Genomic DNA, 14,772 nt, shown 5'->3' with positions numbered 1-14,772 from the left:
GAAACAGCTTTCAGAATCAAAGCTCCTCCCCTCACTAGTACCAGTCCGGGCACGTCTGTAACTCTCCGGCGTGTTTGAGCCAGACCAGGGATTTCCTCTCCCTGTAGCTTTCATTCTCTCACTCTCTCTTGCCTTCTCACTCTCCCCCTGAATTCCAAATATCAGTGATTTCTTTATTCTTTATTCCTCTTCTCTTCTCTTTGGCTTTACTCTCCTCTTGTTTCCTTTCTGTTCTATGGTCAGAAAATTAACGTTGCTTTTGGGTAGCACCTTAGTGTGAGTCTCTTCTTCCACCAACTCTTGACAGAAATTTTTCCTTCTTCTGTTCCTGATAGTCTTTTAATTTCTCTCCACAGTTAGGTTTGACCTCTTCTCCACTGTGTTTCTTCTGTGTGTCTTTGTGTCTAAGGCAGGAAACAAGGGCCTCGAGCCCCATCCCTTCCTAATTCGAGTATTTTGTGTATTGTGGTTTTTTTGTTTATTTTGTTCTGGAATTAAAGTATGCAAAATAAAGAAGATGCAGTTTTATACAAAAAAAAGAGAGGGCAACGATTTTCTTGAACCTGCTCGTTTGTATTTTTTACTGGCATTTGTGCATTTCGTGGGGAAGGAATATGTGCAGTCATAGATGGAGTCAGTGGGGTGAATTGTTGTGATCAGGCCCCCAGTGTGTTCACAGTCCCCATATGCATGGCACTTTGCAGGGAGACTTTGCTGCTTCTCCCATGGGGATGATGTCTGTTTCTCTACTTCTTGGCCAGTGACTTGCTTTGGCCTGTGAGGCAAGTGCAAAAGTAATGCAAAAGGAGGCTCGAAAGTGCTCGCACACTGGGCTTGCTCTCCTGCTGCTCTTGGCTCTCTCTCTCTCTCTCTCTCTTTCTTTCTTTGTGCCTCTGGCACAACATGAGCAAGCCCAGGCCACAGGCTGCGGGTGAGGACCTGGGAAGAGAGCAGCCCGGCCCAGCACAGCCCCAACCAGCCCAGCAAGGCACCAGCCAAGAGGAGCCTGTACAGTGGTGATAGGTGCTCCTGGGAATGATTTTATGCCTTTTCAGCCTTCTCTTCCTTTAGATAGATATTTGGGAAAAGTTAAAATAAAAAACCTCAAAAATTCTGTTTATTATCATTTCTCAATGAAGTCACATTTATTGAGATCGATTTCACTTTTAAATCGCCTTCTTGTGCTTTCACTTGCATAGTAACCAGTGGGATATGTTTGCAAATAAGCCCACGTTTACCTTTCAACAGCGCATAAAATCATGAGGATGAGGTTTGCTGTTCTAATTCACTAGGCTGTGCAGTGGTTCTCCAGGCAGCAGGGTCTGACCGTTTGCAAGTGAGGCGAAGCATGCAGAGTGTGCAGCACAGTGTCGCATGCACGCTGCTGCCACCCGTGTGTGGAGGGACAGCCAGGGTGTCTAAGTCATGCCTGGAACAGAAAGTGAAGTGTTTTTCCAACCCTGGGATTCTCTTATATAAAACTACAGTGTACCTACATTTTTCATATCTTCTTAACCATGATAAGTTACTTGTGCATATACACAGATTTTTAAACATGCATTTAAAGGATGATTACAAAACGGTGGAACTATGGGTGGAAAGGAAAAGGAGACAAGGCAGAAGACAAGGCAGGAAGAATTTTTATAGTGCAGTCTTGGCTCAGCTACAGGAAGCAGACGCTAAGTAAACTTGGCCTTAAAACTGTACTCAGAAGTGGGCTGGGGTGAAGGAGCTGTTAGGCATGTAAGAACTGAAGGGATCAGGCACCTCTGCTGTCTTCTCATGTGCACATGGGTAGCATCGAGGCTGTGTTTAACTTCTGTATTTGGGAGAGAGGTTGAAAAATACGTACTTAGCTTTGGCAATATGACTGAGTTAAATAAACATTTCCCAGACTGTTTGCATCTCGAGCTTCCAAGTTAACTGCAATGTGAGACCTTAAAGGCATGTTTCAGCAGCTCCTAATTATAAAGCATTCAGCATTTGAATGGAAGACCAAGAACAACAACGACAAGAGAAAATATCACTGAAGTGTTTTTTTCTATATGTATCTCAGCAAACTGAATTACCAACTTTTCATTAACACTTCAAAGAAAGAAGATCTTGATATATTTCTATTACATGAAACAGAAGTTGGCAAACTACAACCTGCAGGCCCAATCCAGCCTGCCACCTGTTTTTGTAAGTAAAGTTTTATTGGAACACAGACGTGTCCATTCATTAGCAGATTGTCTATGGCTGCTTTGGGGCTACAACAGCAGAGTTGAGTAGTTCTGACAGAGACCAGGTGGCCTGCAAAGCCTAAAATATTTCCTATCTGCCCCTTTATAGAAAAGGTTTTTCGAGCCCCTGACACAGAAGGTAGATGGCAACTGTATACATAAATAACTACAGCAACCAGTCACTCAAGATGCATAAAGTCTCACTGGTACTCTCTTTTGCTGTCTTTGCTGTTTTATTTTAATTTAATTTTGTAGTGGGCATTCCAGCCTGAGTACAAGCCTCAGATATATCTAAACAGGGGAAGTGAGAGCTCCAGAGACCCATTTCCGTGGGGACGGAGGAGCGTCTTTGGAGAAGTCAGCCTGAGGCACGACCGAGGGAGAACGCTGGGCTCACCCCAGAAGGGAAGCTTCGGCTGCCACAGAGGGGCGCTTCTGAGCGCAGCATAGGTTCAGATATTTGAATTTGTCTTCCAGTCACAACCCCATCACTCGCCTCTTCATCCTCATGGGATCAGGGACAAAAATCAACCTGAGTGGTTTCACTAAAGTCACTGTAAGAGGTCACATGCAGTCCACTCTGGGACTCCTTTGAAAGGGGCAAACATGCAAGGGGAAGGGCATCTGACCCCACGTGCCAGGTAAGAATGCCATGCAGATGTGCCTGCGTGTCGACTCTGGTGAGGTTTTGCTGTCCAGGCAGCAGCGCCCGGCTTGGTGGGGGGCAGTGGAGACAGGAGCGCCTGTTGAGTGAGGCCTGGTTGAACAGATGGGCTGAGCAGAAGCACCACCCTGGGAGCCTGGCAGAGGCTGCAGTCTGAGATGGGCAGAGGGCATCTCAGGGCTGGCAAAACGTGCCCCGAGGACTGGCAGAGCCGGGGGGGTGGGTGTAGAGACCACCACTCAGCAATTCAGCCTCTGCCAACTTTCTAAGTTGCCCAGAAGACACATCCCAACCCCATTGGAATGGAGAAAATGAACATTTTTTCTCATCAGGATTATTTTTCCACTGTTTAAAAGTAGCTGAAGAAATCAGAGTAGATGGGAATCAGAGAATTGTTCTCAGACCAGTAGGAATGTGAGGAAGAGAGAATGTGCCTCTGGTCAGTTCTTCCTCCTAACTCAATCCACTCATTTGCTCTTCGATAAAAATGATGTTCCCAGGCCCATGTGCTTCTCTCCGCAGGTTTACAGAGAGTCAGTACAGAAGCCCCTCACCCCACAGGAGAGACACTGGGGCCATGCTCCGAAACTGCTGTCACAAAGAGAGGCCAGCTGCTAAGAAAATACAGGCCTCTTCCCAAATCAAGACAGACTTATTTTTCTTCTGACTCTGACCATGTCACATAATCTTTCATAGTCTACATTAAAAAGTAGTGCTATTTATAGAGAGATTCTTCCAGGAAAGGGATCCTTTGTCTTTTTATTTCACAGAGTATTTATTCTATAACTGATGTAATGTGTTTTCTAGAGGAATGGTTTATACATGAGTAATATTTTATCTATAAACCATTATAAAATAGCCTCAAGTTCATCACAGAAGTAAAATAAAAGCTATAGATATTGGATTGGATAGCCAGTTCCTCCCCCCCCCCCCCAAAAAAAAGTCATTATGGTAAATTATATCAGGGAAATGCTGGATTAGGAAAAATTAAATGGTTTGTCTACTTCAGAACCTCTCGGGTTCTTAAATACACTAATATGTGAAATGCAGTCACACGAGAGGAGTATACTTTGGTTATTACCTGAATGCATTTGACCAGTTAGGGCCCTTTTGTGTACCATAATGTTACACAAAGCACATTCATTCTTTGCATGTTTTAAAATCTCAGTGTATTATAGGACAGGAATTTGCTTAGAATGGTAAAAATCTGGGAGTATGCATTGTATTAGGCAAAACTCTAAGAGATGAAGGTGATAAAAATTCATTGCAAATTAGCTTGAGTAAAAATGAAACATTCGGGCTGTACCACAGAGCAGCTGTGGGGTCACAGAGCAGCTTCGTGTGTGGCTGAGCAGGTGCTCAGGCCCAGGACTTGGTCTCATGTGCTTCCTTGGTCATGTCTTTCTCTCTCCTTCCATCTTTCAGCTATGCTTGTCTCTGTTTCGTTTTTGTTTGTTGTGGTGGGATTTTTTAAAAATTTTTATTTTTTTTTTCCCCCAGACAGGCTCTTTCTAGAAGGTGGCAAACCTGCAATTTCAGAAGGAACAAAATGCTTCTTTTCTGAGAATCCCAGCAAAATCTGGAGAGAGAACTCATTGGCCAGGTTGGGTGACACATCCATCCCTGATCCAAACACTGTGGACAGGGCACTGCAGCAGTGTGGTGGGTCGGGTCTAGGTCACGTGTCCACCCCAAGCTGAAAGTGGAGGAGGAGGAGTTATTTCCATTCAAAGTATGTGGAACAAGAACCTGAAGACAGAAGAAGAGATGCCCGGCAGGAAAAAATTCATAGACGTCCACTAAGTCTCCACGTGCGTCTGGCGGGTGACCTTGTTTAGGCCTTTTACTTGTTAATCCTCTGTTACAGTCTCTATCTTACTTCTCTATTTGTCATCAGATGGACCAGATAAATTCACTTGGAAGGAAACATTTCTGTGACACCTACATTCTCCTTTACCTTCTACAAATTATTAATTCCTAAATCAAACAGTAAAAAATTCTCTTGAGGAGTCATTCTCAAAGTGTGGTCGTAGAATCACAGCATCAGCTGAAACGTGTTGGAAAGGCAAACGCTTGGACCCCACCCCAGACCCACTAAGTCACACCGCTGAGGTAGGGCCCAGCAGTCTGTGTTTCTCAAGCCCTCCAGGCGGTGCTGAAGCACACTCCGCTGCTGTCTGGGACACTTGGGAGCCACTCCCCACAGGTCACTCCAGAGCCTCAGATGGAAGCTTTTTCCTGCTCTTCTCTGATCGTCCTGATTCAACAGGTCTGGGATTGTACTCACTCATCTATATTTTATCAGAGCTCCACAACTAACCCAAATGTGTACTCAAGTTTGAGGACCACTCTGACAAGAGCAAAATGTTTCCTGTAAGGCTGGTGGCTACATTTCAACAGCAGCCACCATAATTCAAGAACAGTTCATTAATTGGAACAGATTGAAAACTGAGCGACCCCAGGATCTGAAAGCAGCTGTTGCAGGGTAATGAAATGTGATGAGGATGAGAGGAGCCCTTTCTAATGATGTGGCATAACCAAGCAACACTCAGGAACCACAGAAGGGATGCTGCCACTCAGCGATCTGGGGGATATCTGGAGGGGGACAGGCGCAGAGCAGCAAAGAATGTCTGAGCAGAGGCATTAGGTAATCGTGCAAGGTCAGGAGGCCACGATCTAAGCAGCAACGTATTCTACAGTCAGGCTGAGGACAATAGTAGTCATGTAGACATTTCCCAAGACTTCAAGTTTGCTGTTTCAGCCTTCCTGCCACACACGGGAAACAACCCATCAGCTGTGTCATTTTTAATATGGGAGGCAGAGGCACGTGCACCCTTCAGCAAGAATCTTGGCAGCATCGGGAGTCTCCACAGGTATTGAAAACACCAGCAGCAAGGGTTCCATTTCCTGAGGGATGATCACACAGTGAACGGTGACCCACTGTTCTCTTCCAGAGAATGTGGGCTTAAGTGACAACACAGAACCACATTTCCCCGTGAGAAGATCCTGTCTGATGGCAAGGTCTTGAGACATAGACACCAGGATGGATCTCTGCGGGAGGCTGGGAAGGCCTTTCCCAAGGGAGCCGCCTGCTGCATGGCGCCCATGGCCCTCGGAAGTCTCCTTGTTTCCCTGAGCTCGTCCCCACAATCGCTGCAAACTCCATCTGAGAAAGTGGAGGTGGATCCGTTTCTAATACGTAGATTGCCAAAACATTGAGCGCTTGAGGAATGAGGCACACAGAGCCTGCTAGGTTTACATAACCCACTGAAGGCCCCTGGGGATTCCCTGACCGTCCAGGTTAAAACACCCATTCAGTCTCCTCTTGACTGTTTAATGAGGAAGTCCAGTTGGTGGATTTCAGTGTTCCTTTGCTTTTTTTTTTTTTCCTACCTGCTTTTAATCATTTCTCCTTCCACCAGGTGTTCCTGATGAATGAAAACTGAAAGGAAAACTCACGCCACTTTTGCTATAGGTTCACAGCTCTGCTATAGCAAGTGGCCTCCTAAAGTCAAGAAAGACACACACTGACTTCATAACCTGCCATAAACGGTGGGAAGGGGAATGTGCTCCTCCAGGAAGACTTGCCCAGGAAGAGAATGGTGGAGGAAAGACAGCACAGGGTTGACAGCTGCTCGAGCTGCAGTCCCTAAAGATGGAAGCTCCATGCACAGCTGCAAGAGGAGATGAAACTACTCACCTCCTTGGATACTGGTGTGAACAAAACAGACGCAGGCACCCCGGCGTGGAGTGCTCCTCCTGGGAGGTTAGTGCTGTGGCTCCACGGACCCCTGGCTTATCCCCTGAACAGGACCCTGGGGATCGTGAAAAAAAGCCTGAAGACCGCAAAAAGAAATGCAGAGAAGAAAGCAGCCGTGAGAGGCAAGAAGGTGGGAGCTGAGTCTCCACACGCAGGTTCCTAGGGCTGCTGGGGCCTCTGTGCAGCTGCTGCTCTGGATGCACCCCGCCCACCCCCCAGCACCCACAACTGCCTGGTGAGCCGCAGCTCCTGGATCTGAGCCTGAATACGCCTAAATCCAGAGCCCGTGCATTTGTGACATCCTAAATAATGGTGAACACAGACCAGTTCCCAGTGAGGCAGGTAATGTGCTTACCAAGTTCTGACACTGCTGTTGTTGCTGAGTTTGGTTTTCTTCAGGATTCGCCATGTGCACTTGCACTGAGTCAGTTTCCCTAAGCTTGCCCTTATTCCTTTAAACCTGACAGAGCCTGAGCCCACCAGGTGACCGGCTTCCCCCACATCTCTGCTCCAGACCTTCTCCATCTGGCAGGGAAGTCACTGGCTCCTGGACATATCAGCCTTAGCATGGTCAATTGAGGTTATAAATCTCCCTCTAATAGCTGCTTTAACTGCATCCCACAAATTTGATATATTTTCCTTTTTGTTTCGTTTTTCTAATTTTCCTTTAGGTTTTTTTCTTTTATGTATTGATTACTTAGATGTGTGGTGTTCAATTTTCAACAATTTGAAGATTTTACTATTATCATCCTGTTATTGATTTCTACTGTGATCCTATTATGGTTAAAAAACATACAGGGTACTTCAAAAAGTTTGTGGAACAGTAGAAATAAAAGATAATAATAATCTTTCCATGAACTTTCTGAAGATCCCTTGTACTATGTGTGATTTCATTTTTAAAAATTGTTTAGTTTATGACTAAATCAATGATATGATCTGTCTTGGGGTATATACATGTACGCTTGAAAGGAATGAATATTCTCCTGTTGCTACATAGGACTCTATAAACATCAGATCCATTTGGCTGTGGTGTTATTTTGTTCTTCTGTTTGATTGCTGATTTTATTTCTACCTGTTTATTGATTAATGAAAGAGAAGTGTTGAAGTCTCCAACTGTAATTTCTTTTATTTCTATCACTTTTCCCCCTGTATTTTGATGCTGTGTTGTTAGGTGTATAAACATTTAGGTTCTTTTTTTTACTTGAAGTTTTACTGTTATGTGATATCTTTCTTTATTCCTGATAACTTTCCTTGCTCTGAAGTGCAATTTATCTGCTATTTATACAGCCACATAAGATTTTTTTTTTATTATTGGTTGCACAGAGTATATTTTCCATTCTTTTACTTTTATTCTATTCATATCACTAATTTAAAATGGGCTCCTTTTAGATAGTTTATGGTTGGATCTTATTTTTATCTATTTCTGCAATCTTCATCTTTTAATTGGTATGTTTAAATCACTTATATTCCATGTAACTATTTTTATATTTGGATTTAAGTCTGTCATCTTGATTTTCGTATTCTGTTTGCTTCCTCTGATTTTCATTTCTCTTTTTCTCTTTTCCCCCTTTTTTCTAAATTATTTAAATTTTTTGAGCATTTTAATTTTTCTATCTAGTTTAGACTATATTTCTTTGTATAGTTTTTAAGTATACAATATACAAAGTTAACTTCTCATGGTCTACTTAGGATTGATACTTTTCCACTTCATGTGCAGTGTTCAAATCTTCCCACCTCTTTGTCCTGCCCCACCCTGTATTGTTGTTGTAATACATTGCATCTACATACTTTAAAACCCCTTCAGGCAATGCTATAACATTTTCTCTCAACTGCTTAAATGTTTCAAATAACACAGAGGAGAATAGTCTATTATATTTATCTATATACTTAGCATTCCTTTCACTCTTCCTTTATTGCTGATGTTCCAAGTGTCTCTCTGGTATCATTTACCTTTGCCTAAAGAATCTACCTTATCTCCTATATTTGTTCCATAGCAGGTCTGCTACTGCAGATGCTCTTAGTTTTTTTTTTTTTTTTTTTTTTTTTTCTAGGCATGTCTTCATTTCATCTTTATTCCTGAAGGATATTTTGGCTGGACACACCATTCTCCATTGATAACTCTTTCCCTTCGGCACTGTGGCAATGTTGTCACGCCTCCAAGGCTTCTGGTGAGAAAGGAGCAGTGGCTGGGACCCTGCTTCCCTGAAGGTAATGCACTGTGGCTGGCTGGCTGCTTTCGGTGGTCTTTTCATTTCATTAATTTGTAGCAGTTAGATTATAATGTGTCTGGATGTGAGTTTCTTTGAGTTTATCCTTTTGTGGGTTTGCTGTACTTCTATAATCTATAAGTTTATGTCTTTTGCCAAATTAAAGAAAATTTCAGCCATTAGTTCTCAAACAAGTTTTCTGTGACACTCTGTCCTCTCCTTCCAGAACTCTGAAATAAATGTTAGATCTTTTGCTTTTCCTATAGAGGTCTCCGAGTCTTTATTTTTTTCAATCTTTTTTTTTTTCTTTCTGCCATTCAGATTGTATAATGTCTCTTTTCAAATGCAAGCACTCTCTCTTCTGTTGTTCTCATTCCGCTATTACTACATCCATTGAATTATTTATGTCAAGTTTTAAAATTTTTTTAAACTTGCATTTGATTCTTCTTTATATTATATATTTCTTTGCTCAGACTTCCTATTTTTCTATTTGTTTCAGGAGTATTCAGGCTTACTTCTCAGAACATGGTCATAACAGATGCTTTTGATTGCCTTTTCCACTGTGAGTTGAGATTTACCTTGTCTTTGATTTGCTGAGAAATTTTTGATTGTATCCTGGACAGTCTGAATATTGTGGTCTTACTTAAATCTTAATGAGACTGCTGAATTTTTTTTTTTTTTTTAGTTTTTTTTAGCAAGCAATTTACCTGATTAGATTCAGTACACAGCTTCTGACCCACATTCTTTCTGGCTGTGGTTGCCATATCCATTTGTATTTCTAGGCCTTTGCACTTTGTTCCATAGGTGCAAACCCAGAAGCCAGTCTGTGACCTGGCTGAAAGTCTCTATCCTTTAATGAAGTTCTCAGACTGTCGTATGCTGCTCAAAATTAGATACATTCATGAACACCACTCAGAGGAGCCTAGGAGTCATAAGAAATATCACAGGACCGAGCTCTGCTCCCCTCCTCTCTGCACCCTCTCTTGCACTTTCATAGTCCCAGGCCCCCTCCCCTGTCCCAGTACTTTAGTGAGAAAGCCAAGCTTTATTTTCTTAGTTCTGCTTCGCAATTCCCATGACTACATCCATATTAGGACCGAGAAGCATGATCAGAGAGAAAAACAGAAACAGGAATTGCTCTTTCCTTTAGCACTTTAATAATGTGGTCACTCTGTGACTATAGCTCCTCTGGTCAAAGTAAACTCTCCACCTCAGAGCCTCTGTGTCGTCACCCTAGCCTCTACCACGTGGTCATGGCATTGTCTGGGGCTGGGATGGGAAAGAACAGAAAAAAGAGTGGATTCATCCCCCTGCTCTTAAAGACACTCTAGGGTCTCATTTTCTGCTTGTGGACCTATAAGAAAGGAATCCTTTGGGGGATTTTCCCATCGTCACCTGCTGTGGACTTCTGGGTTTTGGCTGCTTTTAAGTCTGGGCAGGATGATACTGGAGGAGGGAAAAATGAGAAACTCACTGCCAGTGTCATACCACATTCAAACTATGGTCTCTTCTCTTTTTTTCCTTTTAATTAATTTATTTTTTAGTTGAACTGTATTGGTTGTACATATTTATGGGGTACGGAGTTGTAGTTTAATACATATATACAATTTGTCAAATCAGGGTAGTTAGCAAATTTGTCATCTGAAAAATTTATTGTTTCCTTTGTGATGAGAAAATTTGAGCTCTTCTCTTTTAGCCATTTGGGAACATACAATAAATTATTGTTAGTTTTAGATGCCTAGCTCTATTATACCCCCACTAGACCTTATTTTTCCTATTTAACTGTAATTTTGTGTCCATTAACCAATGTGGTTTCTTTTCTTAATCAGCCTACTGTCATTTACTTTTTGGAGTACGAGATAGCTGCCTCTTCATTCTGTCCAGAATTTAGTTGCATTCAGTGAGAGTGTCCCAGGATAGAGTGTATTTATACCATCTAGCCAGGAACCAGAATCTCAAGGACAGAATAATTTTTTTATACTTAAACTTCATCTGTTGCATAATACAACATCTCAAATTATTGGATCTAACATCAGATATGTCTTATTTTTTGTGTGTGTAGCTCTAGTCCTATTATTATGAAAGTGATGTTGTTTTGAATGTTTTATTCTCATAGTACAGCCTGCTATGTCTACTTTTTAGTGTCTTCTGAGAACATTTTCTTTATTTTACCAGTATAAAGCTGTTACACTTTATGTTGGACCTAGTCTGGTTACTTTCAATCTAAAGTGTTTGATGAGCTTCATTAATGAAATTACAACTTTTTTTTCACCAACCATTAAGACCTACCATACTAACAGATTTAGCATCGAGACTTCTGGATTTACAACCAATTCAGGACATAAAGAACTGATAGAAAAAGTAATTCAACTAGATGATCATAATTGCACCATCATATTCAAAGAGAGTTAGCGTTCTTAAATAGAGTGGCAATTCAAACAATTAAAAGTGGAGAAGGAGAAGGAGGCTCAATTTTCCACAAAAACGCACAGTGAGACGTGGTGCACAGGAGCTGCCTTACTCTGAGCATGAAACACGGGGTCTGCATCACAGAGGACTGGTAGAGACTGATCAGAGGAGCCAAGAGTGTCAGCAAGAGTAGAACCTCCACCAGATTAATAGTCACAAGGGCTTCCTAAGTTATTATAAAAAACAATAACTAATCTATAAGCTTCAGAATCCCTCTGCTATACATAATGAATGCCCCATTTTACATGCAAGATTTAAAGCTCTTTCGCACACTCCTACCAACCATGTGTTAGGATAATTTTTGCATTTACTTAGCCCAAAATAAAAGTTTGACTAAATTCATAAGCCTGGCCTCCAATGTTTTATGCCAAGAATATTTTATTGCTTGGATTTTCTTGATACTGTTTATACTTGGGAAGCAGATGAACAATCCTCCATACTCAAAATTTGCCCCAGAATCACTGCATATGTATACAAAATCAAAGCAGAAATCACCGTGTATGTATACAAAATGAAAGCAGAAATCACAGTGTATGTATACACAATCAAAGCAGAAATCACAGTGTATGTATACACAATCAAAGCAGAAACCACTGCCTATGTGTACAAAATCAAAGGAGAATTCAGAAGCCTCTTTTTCATGGTAACCCTGTGTGCAAAGAATAAACATGCACAGAGACACACAATGACAGCATGAGTTATTCATAACAGGAACAAGTGTGGTAGGCAGAGCAATGACCTTTCAAAAACATCTGCATCCTAATCCCTGGAGCCTATGAATCTGTGACCTCACATGACAGAAGGGACATTGCAGATATGATTGAGTTAAGAATCGAATTGGGGAGAATTTCCTGGAATTTCCAGGTGGGCCCAATAAAATAGGCGGGAGACTCAGAGTGGGAGATGTGAGGACAGAAGCAGGGGTTGGAGGGAGGTAGACACAGGCCAAGAAATGCAGGCAGCCCAGAGAATACAGAAAAGCAAAGAATGGAGTCTCCCCTAAAACCTCCAGAAGGAATGTAGGTCCCTGAGCTTGGCCACATAACACCCATTTTGGACTTCTAGCCTCCAGAACTATAGGATGATTAATTTCTGTAGTTTTAAGCCAGAAAGTCTGTGGTAATTTGCTACAGCATCAATAGGAAATGAATACCCTAAGTTTGGGGGGCAGAATCTATTTGAAGGAGAAGCACAGGCATCACAATAAATTTGCTGGGACAGAGGGTTCATTACATTAGGAATCTGTGTGTCAGAGGAAGGTAGGGGGAGAGAGAGTCGAAAAGCAAGGAAGGCGGAGAGGAAAGGACAAAAAGGTAGATCATTGTGTGGAAGCCCTAAGGCCAGCTGGAGCATCAGACCCACTTTTTGTTTCTGTTTTGATGGCTGGACATACAGGGATGGAACTCTAGGACTAGGTGTCGTCAGCACCATGCTCTAACCACCTGAGCCAACTGGCTGGCACAGGCCTCCCTTTAAAAACATTTTTATGTTTCTCTAATTTGAATATAATTTTCTCTCCTGTATTTCCTTCTTATGTTGCTTGACCTCTCCCCCAAAAGTCAGAGATGAATTCTTTTTATTCAAGTGGTGTTCTAAAACTCACTGAGAATGTTTCAGGTCTTCCTTAGAAAAACAAATGTAAAGACTACCTGTGAGACTTTCTTCAGGTCACATTGGGCTCAAAATGACTCCTAATTAAAATGAATTTTTTAGTTAAATATTTTTTCTTTTCCTTTTTTAATGAGATTTTTACAATAAAGACAGGATTCTAGAGAAGACCAGCAAAGCCAGCACAGGCACCTCATGTCTTCCGCTCTCAGAGGTTTATTTAAATGACGGATGAAAGTGAGGACAGAGATGAGCCTCCCTGAGCACTGGGAATGCCGTCCCCACACCAGGAGCCACAGGGAATCCAGTTAGCAGGAAGGAGTGTAAATCAGACCCCTTGCCTGGGAAGTCATCAGAGCAGATGCGGATGAAATCCCTGGAAGGTCTCCTGATTTAGAGAAGGAAAACTGGAGGTGAGGAGAAACCGTGGAGGAGGCCCCGGGCTCGGGCCACGCCAAGGAGGAAGGCAGTTTTCAGGAACGCTGTGGCCGCCGTTGCCTTTTTTCAAACGCAGTGAAGAGATACCAGAATCAAAGCATGCTGGGGTTGTACCCTGACCGCCTACCCCTTCCCTAAGTTTGTTCTAGCTCTGTAGACTAATACAAAAGTACAGCAAATGCCATCTTTATTTTTCCTCTAAATTCAAAAATGTCAGGAAGGTGTTTATTTCTTGCAATAAATTTAACTCATGTTTAACTCTAAACCAATATGTAAAGTTGAGCAAAGAGAGACGAATCAGATCTATGCAGAGATATGGCATGTCAGTGGAAGAAAAATTCTCTAAGAAGCAATAGAAACTTGCCGCCAGAAACGAGGAAAATTTAGAGAATTTCTTGTTTTCAATTCTAAGTGATTGAAGTGGACATTTTATCTTTGAAGCAAGTTTGAGCAGTTATGAATAGGGCTCAGGGGAGTCTGCATAAAGAATAAAAATATACACATATTGGCTGGTTGAGGGATTATAAACAATGCGGGTCAAGTATGATAGATGAGCTTTTGCAAACACCACATTGGAAAAATAGTAGACATATATGAGAAATATAAAAGGTACATGGAAAAGATAAGGAAAGGAAAAAAATAAATTTAACTTTTCCTAGTAGGAGTTGCCTGTACTACAGTTGGCTGATATATCTGAACAGTGTTGTAAATGTTAAATGAGTCAATAACTTGTTGTGCAACAAAAGGAACAAAAGTGACCAGTGCAGTCCGGCTACAGACAGTGTTCTCTGGACAACCTCCTGAGCAGCAGAAGCTTGGCAGTGGTGAGGATCTGGATATTATGGATTAATGTTCTTGGTCTGCTCTTGATCAAGGGTAAGAAAGAGTTTAAATTGATGACAGTAAATTTACTGGGAAAAGCAAATTGGGTTGTAACTTCACTTTTCAAATCATGGTTGAATTGCAACTATAGGTTAGCTACAAATATAAGAGTTTGGAAAAAAATCAATGAAAACATTCTGTGAGCATCAATTTTCCATATAGAACTTTCAATAAAAAGGATTGTACATTTGATTATTTTTTGTAAACTGTGTGCTACAATCCCTTATGTCAGCAAAATTTACAATACACACACAGATCCAGTTGTTAAACATTTACCAGCACATCACTATTTATAGATTATATTATATTATAGATTATAGATTATGATTATTTCTTAAAAATCAGTTAGAATTAACAACAAAAAAAATATACAAAATAAATACAAAAATACTTTGGTATGATTTTTATTTGATAAAAGTGATAGCAGGATTTGATTTGGTAGTTGAAAACAAACTGTTAAAGGACAGAATCATATATACAATATGATACATATACCTGAAAATATGATTTCAGCTTAAAAGA

The sequence above is a fragment of the Cynocephalus volans genome, chromosome 11, assembly GCF_027409185.1.
Source record: "Cynocephalus volans isolate mCynVol1 chromosome 11, mCynVol1.pri, whole genome shotgun sequence".
Lineage (NCBI taxonomy): Eukaryota > Metazoa > Chordata > Mammalia > Dermoptera > Cynocephalidae > Cynocephalus > Cynocephalus volans.
The sequence above is the reverse complement of the archived record's forward strand: the minus strand, read 5'-3'. Positions refer to the sequence as shown.